This window comes from Sphaeramia orbicularis, chromosome 20 (genome assembly GCF_902148855.1).
Source record: "Sphaeramia orbicularis chromosome 20, fSphaOr1.1, whole genome shotgun sequence".
Taxonomy (NCBI): domain Eukaryota; kingdom Metazoa; phylum Chordata; class Actinopteri; order Kurtiformes; family Apogonidae; genus Sphaeramia; species Sphaeramia orbicularis.
Window position 1 is genome coordinate 671,826 of NC_043976.1, and position 9,211 is coordinate 681,036.

At 38.4% G+C, this 9,211-nt stretch overlaps 1 protein-coding gene across 3 annotated transcripts in view; it reads right to left on the reverse strand.

Moving 5' to 3' along the window:
* LOC115411479 (histone-lysine N-methyltransferase 2C-like) overlaps positions 1–8,413 on the reverse strand; it is a 172,205-nt gene extending 163,792 nt beyond the window's left edge. For all 3 annotated transcript variants that reach the window (XM_030123628.1, XM_030123625.1, XM_030123627.1), the window contains exon 1: positions 8,160–8,413. The gene's annotated coding sequence lies outside the window, so the exon portion shown is untranslated. The remainder of the gene's footprint in view (positions 1–8,159) is intronic.
* Between the last annotated feature and the right edge of the window lie 798 nt (positions 8,414–9,211).

A 9,211-nucleotide genomic window follows, 5' to 3' on the forward strand; every position in this document is an offset into this window, starting at 1 on the left:
ACCTTTCGGCTCGGTCCCTAATAATATAAAAACGAACGAAAAACAATAGGGCCTTGCTTGCAGGCAAGGCCTCTCACTGTGTGAGAGGGCCTTACCTTTCGGCTCGGTCCCTAATAATATTGATGATGATGATGAATAATAATAAAAATCCGTACAAAAACAATAGGGTTCCACAGCACCGCTGGAACTGTGGAACGCGTATGCTGGCATACGCGTCCCCCAGTCCCCGCGGGCTTGGCCCCCTAACTAAGTGCGTGACCTGCAACATCACAGTACTATTTTTTTTAGTTTACAAACCGAGGAAAATACCCATGTGAATATAGAAATAAGAGTTCACAGGATTCCCCAAAAAAATATAAAGAAAAAAGAAAAACAAAAAATGAACCTATGCCATGTCTGCATTTGAATAAACACCTAATAATATCGATACAATATTGTGAAAAGAAATATCGCGATATATTGCAGAACCGATATTTTCTTACACCCCTATGGGGGAATGCCCATATTGTGTACAATTCTTTTTAAGCTGTTTTTTGTTTTGTATTGCCGTTTACACGTTCCTTACCTTAGGAAAGCTATTAGTACTACAAGAGGTTATGTAAGTTGAGTGACTAAAACTTAGGCCTAAGCATTAAATGACTCAGTGGGAAATAGTTGGTTACTTTAAAAATTAAGTATAGTACAGTGTGCACTGTATTATGCTGCTTGCTTGATGCTACTGTGTGCATTATTGTACTTATTTTATCTATGCTTAAATATTTATTTTCAAGGAAATTAAGAATTAAGAGCACTGAACTCTCTGTTTTTATTTGAATGTATGTTTGATAAAGTTCAACATAGATTAAGCTGTAAAATGCTACTGTATACAACATTACTTGTTCTACCTCACCTATCTACTAGGGCTGCGCAATTAATTGATTTTAAATTGAAATCAGACTTTTTAAATTAGGGCGATTTTTCAAAAAGGGAACTCATCTCTGGGCCTCCAGGCTACAGTAGGCTCCTCTTTTTAACTGTAAGAATGGTCTTTCACAGACGTCCATGTAATGACCACGGACCTTAAATCTGTGACGGGCCCGCAGTAGGGATGGAACCATATGAAAACTTCAGATCACGGTTATTGTGACCAAAATGATCATGGTTATCATTATTACTGTGGTATTATTGAGACTGGGCTCAAAATGTTCAAAAAGTACTGATACACACACTGAAATAATTTAACCAAGTTGTATTTTGAAAAGAAAGAAAGAAAGAAACAAAAAAAAAAAAAACAAAACATAAAATAATAGTCCCAATGTCCCTTCTGTGTCAGAAACATTCCAATATTAACCCTTAGTGGTCTGAGCCTATTTTGTCTGTTTTTCAGTCCTTTTGATTTGGCCTTTATATACTATAGAAACAAATGTTTACTATACCCATGTTTGGATCTGTTTTTTCAGCACAACTTCATTTACCTCATCTGCCTATTATTTATCCACTTTAACCTACTATAAAAACATAAAAGGCCAGAAAACACAAAAAAGAATATAAAATCCGATTTGAAAAATGTATATAATTTATTGCATAAATAACACACAGATGTTTAACGAACCTTTTCAAAGACTTTAACAATGAATATTGCTTCCAAATATTAGGTATAGAAAATTAAAATTGTAATAAATTCAAACTATACTCAAATATTTGACATAAAAGCAGATCTTTGTTTCCCCTAAAAGTGTTATCATGAGAATTAGAATTTAAACGCCAATACTAACCATCTGCAATTTTACTGCCGTTTATCGTTATACCAGAAATCGTTACATCCCCAGTAACGATACCAATGTAACCCGTGGTCCACGCACGGATCCCCACTTGGATCACTTATCTTACATTGTCCACGCCCGGATCCGTACCCTACCATCTTCTTCCAATTGGGGTCGCGGGGGCTGCAGCCTCAGCAGAGGAGCCCAGACAGCCCTCTGCCCACACACATCCACCAGCTCTGGGGGAATCCTGAGGCGTCCTCAGGCCAGTCCAGCGGCTTAACCCCCTCCAGTGTGTCCTGGGTCGGTCTGCTCCATGCACGGATCCCCCAATTTAAATAGAACCACATGGGGATCACTCATCCTGCATGGTCCACACACAGACGCACCAAGGTTCTAATAGTTTTAGATTTTTCATTCTAGTTTAGTTTTATTTAGTTTTGACTTTTTTTTCTCTAATTCAGTTTGTTTTAATTTGTTTTTAGAGCACGTTTGATACTTTTTACTTCTTTTCTTTTTTTTTCCTCAATGCTTAGTTTTAGTTTAGTTTTAGTTTAGTTGTAGTTCAGTGGTCTCTTTTCTCTTCTTCTCTGTGCTCCTATTCAAATCAATCCCAGACAGGACTCTGCTGCTTTAGTCTCCATGTTTCCAGGTAGAGTGGGGACCAGAAGACGACTGGAAACCACAAGTGAACACAAGTGACGGAGCAAAAAGTGTCGTATGGAGACAGCACAGAAAACTGAGAGAGACAAAGAAATCCATTTAACATCAATCTGACATTGACAAAGACCAAAACCAAGGGAATTTGATCCATAATTTTTATGTTTTAATTAGTTTTATAAGCACACAATACAGTTTCAGTTTATGTTTTTTTTTTCTTTCAATTATAGTTTTTATTTGTTTCAGTTAACGAAAATGTTTTTTCAATTCTAGTTTTCGTCATTTCATTAGTTTTCATTAACGATAATAACCTTGGGACATACAACCAATGCCTGTCACTAACTTACATTGGTATCGCTTCTGTGGGTGCGTAACGGAATTTTTGGGGATTCCATGATCCCATCACAGATTTGAGGTAGTGAGCAGTGCCTTGCATTGAAGGCTGCTCATGAAAACAACACGCCAACTTCTGCTGTCTTCTATAGTTTTACCCAAAAATTGAAAATCAAGTTTTCAGAGGAAAAAAGTTTGGATTTTATTTCTGGCCAAAATTGTGCAGCACTACTTTCTACCTCTTTTTATTATTTATTAAATATGGGTTTAGTTCAATAAATGTTTTTTTGTTTTTTTTGTTTTTTTTTTTAAGATTGAGACTTGTGACATTTGTTATCATTGTGTCATTTTTATGATGTAAATTGGAGGAGCAAAAGCAAAATATCGGCTCCAAATATCGGCTCAAGAAAATTGGCAGCCCATGTCAGTCATTGGCTAAGGCTGATGAAAAAATTAATAAAAAATCGGAATTGGGATCGGCCCTAAAAAAAAATCCATATTGGTCTATCCCGACTCCAGACACCAACGGGACTTCCATAAATTTAGACCTTCTCACTATCACCTAAAACCACTGAAGTACCGACAGAAAAAACACTGGAAAGAAACCACTTAGAACCAGCTAGAAACCATAGGACAGATTTTCAAAGGTTTAACGTTCTTATATTTCCTATCCCTTATCATATCCATGAAAAAACCCAGGTGGAGATGGGAAAAATAAAAAAAAAATAACCATTGAAATATCCTCAAAAAGCATAAAAGTCTGGACAAAAGGTAAATGTAAATAACTGTGTTCAATGAATAGACTTCAACATGAAGTTAATTAACACAGGAAACCAACAGAAATTGCATTAAATGACAACAAACAGCAGTGAAATGTCTCCACTCTGCAAAAACAGACTTTAAACCACCTTCTGTGACCAGACCAGGTTTAGATCAGAGACTAAAACTGAAACTAGGTTTTTACATCAATCAGCTCATCCATCTTCAGATCAGGCTGTATTATCATTATCAGCTCAAATGTGCTCACAGCTCTTCTTTGTGTCTGTGTTCATATTAAATCAGTCTCAGTGAATCCAAAGGAACTTTGTGTTGGTAAATGACAGTTGTTCAAATGGACAGGATTTCACTTCTGTTCAACATGTTGATGCTCATATGAACTATGTTTTCAGCTCCAAAATGAACCATTTCAGCACAATTAATGCTATATTTTCATGTCACAAATGGACAAGTTCTATTTGAACTGAACTGAGCTGAAAAACAAATCTTCTCTTCTTTTGGATTCCCCAGTTTTTCTTCCCAGATTCTCTCCTCCATATCACATGTTTTATTTGTACAGGTTCAATCTGGAGTATGGTGCTGATCCATCCTGCTTCTGTTCCACCAATACATACATGAAGAATGGCACACAGCACTGTTTACATCAACACTTTTACAATAAGAAGCATTTTTAGACACAAAGAACAATTCTAGATTGTTCTTTCCTCTTTAGTCTGATGCTAAACTATCCAATAAATAATAGTGCTCCTAGTTTTTGCACAGGGATCATTAGTGTAAACGCTGACATGGCTGCAGAGCATCAGTATGATGGGATCCACAACAACCATGTCACATCCGTCCACTGACACATTTAGTGTTTTTGTGTCAGCTGGGATTGTTTTAGATCCACAATACCAACATTTATGAAGAAGAGCACAATTAGCAATAGGAAGTCTATAAGTTTATTCCTAATAAAGTACTGGGACTGACCAGAGCATCATGGGTAATGTCACGTCCGTCCACCAGCAAAAGTTTTCACATCCACGTGCTATTCCAAATCCAATATTTATGAAAATAGAGCTTCCACTGTCAGAGAATATCAGTAGTCTGTGCACAAATGGATGAGCATTATTTACACACACTTCTATGACTGTAGGACAACTGTTTTGGACACAAATGGACACTCATTTGACCCCCGAAGGAAATTTTAGCTGTTATATAAAATGCTCAGTCGAACTGAGATATGATGAACCAACTCTGAACATTAACATAATAGTCTTTTCCTCATCACACTGTCTAAATGAACAGAATAATTCATACAAATTAACAAAAACATAACATTAACATAACAACAGATAAATATCAGCCCCTTCCACCAGTGAAAGGACGTCTAATAACGTCAATGTTTAGTCCATTTCCTGGAGCATCTCAACTATTTTTCCTTTGCTTTTTCTGAAAATGCTTTTCAAATGTAACACTTCTGTTGACATTAACCGTGGTTGATGTTCAGGGATAGACTCTATACAACAGCTGAACTGAATAAAGTTCACAGTCTTGTTCCATTGTCTTCACTTCATCAGGTCAGTTTCTCTTTCTATTTTTAGATCAGGCAAATCTATCATTTTCGTTGTCGTCTACACAGCCATATCTGACGTCAACATGTTGTTAATTGCCCTCCTTTTAATGTTTTCCATCGCATTTTCTTTTCTTTCTGGTGATAACAGCCTTGTCTAAAATCCTGCAATCAGTCCCAATGGACCACGGTTCAGGTTACATTTACATGTAGCTGGGTATTTTGGAAAACGGGTATTTTCCCTTCTCCGTAAAAAACAAAACAAAAAAAAAAAAGAAACAAAGCCTTGTGCACACGTAACCATTTTCAGAAAATTCTTTGTTTCCACTGCCTTGTATATCTACACCATCAAAAGCATGCCAAGCCTGTAGATGGCAGTGTGGTGAGGCGATCAAGTACCATTCACCAAATCAGAATCCTGAAAAGAATCACAACAAAACGTTGCTTCCATTAACCTTTTGCATGCTACAATCATGGCGCCAGGATCGTTTGTCCGGGCAGACAAAGAAGTCGGGCTTTTGTTAAATACAGAGTTAGACTATAAACCAACCAGGCTACAGGACAACATCAACTGGGAGTCGTGCCAGAGCAAATACACCGACATATGCACATAGGCGCTGGACCTTCGTGTCAAGATTATTATCGTTAACGAAAACTAACGAAATGACGAAAACTAGAATTGTAAAAACATTTTTGTTAACTGAAATAAATACAAATTATAATTAAAAGAAAAAAACATAACTGAAACTGTATTGTGTGTTTACAAAACTAAAATGGATAAAAATTATGGATAAAATTCCCTTCCCTCTTTGTAAATATCGGACTGTTACGAAAGGGACTTATTTTGCTCTAGCAATTTTAACTGCTGTCACCGTACGACACTTTTTGGTCCAGTACTTGTGTTCACTTGTGGTTTCCAGTCGTCTTCTGGTCCCCACTCTACCTGGAAACATGCAGACTGAAGTTGGGAGAAAGCAGCAGAGTCCTGTCTGGGATTTATTTGAATACGACCACAGAGAAGAAGAGAAAAGGGACCACTGAACTACAACTGAACTACAACTGAACTACAACTAAGCATTTAGAAAAAAATGAAAACTAATAAAAATAGGACCAATGGCCCTGTAGCTTACTGGCACTTCCTATCTTTTATAATGGGGAAATTTTTCAAAGTTGCACCAAATCCAGAATCAGATCGGGATCCAAATAATTTCACTAACTTTTGTTGACATCATCATAAAGAAGCTGTATACCAAGTTTGAAGTCAATCAGAATTGTAGTTTCGGAGAGGACGAGTGAAATTTTTGTAACGGATGACAGACGACGACGACGCCGGAGGCCACATGACAACAATAGCTTACAGCCTATCGGCCGGTAAGCTAAAAATCCAAAACCATTATAACCTTGCTTCGTGTTGGTCGCATTTATAACACAAAAGTATTTGTCGAAAACTGTGACGTCCGTTTCTCTCTGTTTACATGCAAATGCAAAAACTGAGGTTTGCGGAAATCTCCATTTTGGCCGGAGTTTTTAGAAACCATAATTTTTGGTGGGTGTGTCATCATTGTTGTGTAAACGATAGGCACAAACGCAGAGACAAATCAACGTTTTGCTAGATACCCGGCTACATGTAAACATAGCCTCAGTCTGATCAAGAACATTGACCTGGTTGGTTGGTCCTCATCATGGTCCAGGGGAGATTTGACACCAGACCATTTGGATGAAATCTAATTAGAACATCTGAAAGTTCAGATGAGGTAGGTGTGAACGAACCCTCAGTCATACAGAACCTTGAACACCCTGAACTAGATCCTAAACTCCATGTCATTCTGTTTCATTCTAGAAGAACACAAGGCTGCAGCTCAAGGCCCAGTTCATGTCTAATGATGGTGGAAATCCAGACTACACATTTCTAGTGTGTCCACATCTACAGAAACACCTTGACACAGGTTCTTCAAATGTAGCACAAAAATGGACACAAAGATGAACTGTACTCCCCACTTCAGCCTCCACTGTCTGTCACTAAAGGTTTATTGTACTTGAACAGCAACACACAATAATCATGATGTGCTAAAATTTAACAGACAACTAACCGATTCTGAAACTCTGACAGTAAACTGACATTAAAAAACTGAACTTCAATGATAATATTTAAATAAAATGTTGTTCAACCATCCATAATGTAGTAAGAACATTGATTGGTGAGGAAAATAAACTGTTAGTTAAATATCCAGCAAAACTAACAGATAGATACTAAGTCTTTATACCTTGTATTGCTAAAATTGCTTTCAAGGTGTTTTTCCTTGATCACATCTGAGAGTAAAGTGAATATAAATGGCTTTAAGGGTCCTGAATACATCACCTTGAAATTACAAGCAACATATTTTGCCACTTAGTGATATTTGTTCATAAAATGTAATCATATGCATCAAAATTACGAGCAATTTAAGTCTAAATGAATCTCAAGAGTCAGATCTGACAGCAATGTGACTATTCTGGGGGCTAAGTTCCTGAACACATCACCTTTGAATGATCACGGTCATTATTTTAACATCTAACAGATTAAACCAAATAAAGAGATAGATTACATTAAAAATAGTTATTTACAGATGGGTAAAGGCTCAATAACAGTTGCGTTTATTGGTTTGTTGTCGGATAAGGGTCATTAAACATGTTGTGTGTGGTTAAAGGAGATAATTAACGCATCTGTCAAGAGTTCTAATTAATTAATGCCTGGGATAAACATGAACTGACGTACAGTTTGCGGTTTAAAACCCACACCGTGTGTTTCAGGATGCGGCAGGTGTCACTCCGGTGCGTTAAATGCCCGCTTTGCGTTCTGAACGTCGGTTTATTTGGTGTTAGCTGAGCATTAGCCGTTAGCTTCACGCACCGCCCAGTTGACTGATCACTTCTCTGTTAGCAGCAGCGCTAGCACTAGCATGCTAGCTATTAGCGCGGACTACAAACAGCGCGCTTATTATGCTCAGTCCCCCGGTAAAAGGCGACCGACCGGCGGCAAGTTAACACTACAAACTGGCGCAAAGCTGAGGAGCACAGCTGCACAAGTGTCTGGAGAAGCAGAAAAAGCCTCTTACTGATTTGATGCAATTCTCTTTTTCCTCTCCAGCTTTCCAGCCAACTTAAACCGATGTGTTTAAATCCAACAGGGAACTTCTCCAACAGATAACATCTGCTTCATAAGTCTGACATGATACGGGTCTCCCTCCAAACATTCCCGCTGACCGTGGAAGGAAAAAACACGGTTTTTGCTCTGAAAATTGGCGAAAAATTAAAGTTGAAGCGGTCGTTCCGTCATGGAGGCCATGTTTGGGAGCGACCGGAGCACCGCCTGCCTGTCAGCGACAGCAGGAGAAGTAGGGCCACGAAAACACTCAGTCCCGCACCGCCGAGGACACGAACGGGGGCTTTGGTCCGAGCCACGGCACCGGGACCGGGACGGGGTTCACTGACGGAGACAGGGACCAGATACGGGTGTTCGCGCATCCGCGTCGCGGTGGGTTAATTTGTTTATGTTGTGTAAAAAGTGTATCTGACCCCGCGGAGGGATCTGTTGGAGGGCCGCTCTGGTGAAGCGGTCTCTGTCATCAGACCTGAAGACCCGGACCGGATCCACGAGGAGCCGGACTCCGCCGCACGTGCCCCGAACATCCCGATCAGTGATCAATAAGTATAAATAATATGGACACCGGAACCCGGTGAGAAAAAAACCAACCCAAGCTCGCTTCTACCTGGAGGATAGGTGTATCACACACAGCAGGACGAGGGAATCATGGGAAAAACGAAATAAGACAACGACGAGGTGACGTCACAGGACGAAAACGCAAGAGGGATTGAAAAAAATAAGAAAAACAGGAGAAATTCAAAACATAAAACAAATGGTCAAAACAAGGCAGAAACTTCTAAAAATAATGATAAAAGATGAAAAAACACAAAATAGTAAAAATTAACTCATAACAAACACATGAAACATAAGACAAAAATGCAACAAGGAATGTAAAAGATCAATTCAGATGAAAACAGTAACAACAAAAATACTGTAAAAGACAAAATAAGGCAAAAACATAAAAAAAAACAAAAAATGAGAAAAATATGTAAAAAAAAAAAAAAAAAAAAAAAAAAAGGCAGA